The sequence below is a fragment of the Penaeus monodon genome, chromosome 31 (assembly GCF_015228065.2).
Source record: "Penaeus monodon isolate SGIC_2016 chromosome 31, NSTDA_Pmon_1, whole genome shotgun sequence".
Classification (NCBI taxonomy): Eukaryota; Metazoa; Arthropoda; class Malacostraca; order Decapoda; family Penaeidae; genus Penaeus; species Penaeus monodon.
The window spans coordinates 6,414,768-6,415,506 of NC_051416.1; positions in this window are offsets into that span (position 1 = coordinate 6,414,768).

Below are 739 nucleotides of genomic sequence, written 5' to 3' on the forward strand. Positions count from 1 at the left end.
TTTTATCATCATCCTTTTAACGCATTCTTCAAACAATCATTTCAGAGCAGAACTTCCATTTACAGGCAGGGCACCTCTCTAACACACCAAAATATTTTACTATTGACATGAAGGCTATTCCAATACACAGATTTTTATTGCCTACCCTTATATCTCAGCAAACTTCTCCCAAGACATTATTAGGTAATGTAAGTCAGTCTATTCTGGTTTTGTTAAATTACAGGCTTTCTTGCACTGCAACCTGAGTTTGTTCTTACACTTAGAGGTTTCAGTAGGAATCGGTTTAGATTTGTATGGACACGAAATGAATAGTAATCAGATACTCATATGCACTGGTGATTGCATCCATCTAAATGTCTGGTTTTCTGCTTCTGTTTATGAGGCAGATAGTTAAGTATGTCTATGTCTTTTCACCTGACTCTCTCTAATTATCTGCATGGCTCTGGACCTCTGCTCATATGACCTAAATACCCATATATTTGTCTTTTAGAAAATATATCGATCTGCCTATCTGTCTCTACCTTTATCTTCCTATTCTCTGTAGCTACAACCTACAGTTCAATTAACCAATTTGCCTTTTCCTTTCATTGACTCATGTATGTATGTGCTTTTTGGATTACCGATCAGTGTGTACGCATAACTATCTATATACACCTTCTCATATGTTTCTACCTATTTATCTGTCTAATTCTTGATCAAACAACTGTGTTCCTCTAAAATTCTTGAAAAGAACAAGGAA